This window comes from Bison bison, unplaced genomic scaffold (assembly GCF_000754665.1).
Source record: "Bison bison bison isolate TAMUID 2011002044 unplaced genomic scaffold, Bison_UMD1.0 scf7180017849866, whole genome shotgun sequence".
NCBI classification, from domain to species: domain Eukaryota; kingdom Metazoa; phylum Chordata; class Mammalia; order Artiodactyla; family Bovidae; genus Bison; species Bison bison.
In genome coordinates, this window is record NW_011480439.1 from 436,048 (window position 1) to 436,522 (window position 475).

The window sequence follows — 475 nt, forward strand, 5'->3', positions numbered from 1 at the left end:
CACCAGCCAGGAGGCTGCCGTCCGCTCCTAGGCCTGGCTGCTCTGGGATGCACCCCTCTTCCAAGGTCCTTCCGAGGCTAGGGGGCGCCTTGTGAGAACAGAAGAGCTCACCACTGCCCTCCTGAGGGGCTTCAGGGGCAAAGGGCTGAGCCTGAGGTGGAGAGGAGGTCTCGGGGAGCTAATAGTCATGCTCAGCGCCGGGGAGACCCTCTCACTGAAGCGGGGAGGGCCTGGGGTTTCCTGCATGTCCCTGCGGCCAGGCTGGGACTCTCCAGAAGGGGCCGGAGGCTGGGCCTCCTAGGCCTCTGTGTTCCCATCTTTGGAATGGGACCACAGCAGCTGCGCTGTGTGGGGGGCGGGGTTTCTCAGAGGAGGCGTCCAAGGCCTCAGACTTACCAGCCGTGGCCTGTGTGCTTCTCCCAGAGCTTGCTGGGGTTGGTCCAGCCTTGTTAGGGTGGGAGGTGGGGGCGATCAG

The 475-nt window shown here is 64.8% G+C and overlaps 1 protein-coding gene across 1 annotated transcript in view; it reads left to right on the forward strand.

Annotated features, from left to right (window-relative positions):
• The window catches only part of DOK7 (docking protein 7), a 24,255-nt gene that overhangs the window by 1,763 nt on the left and 22,017 nt on the right, over nucleotides 1-475 (forward strand). The window lies entirely within an intron of this gene.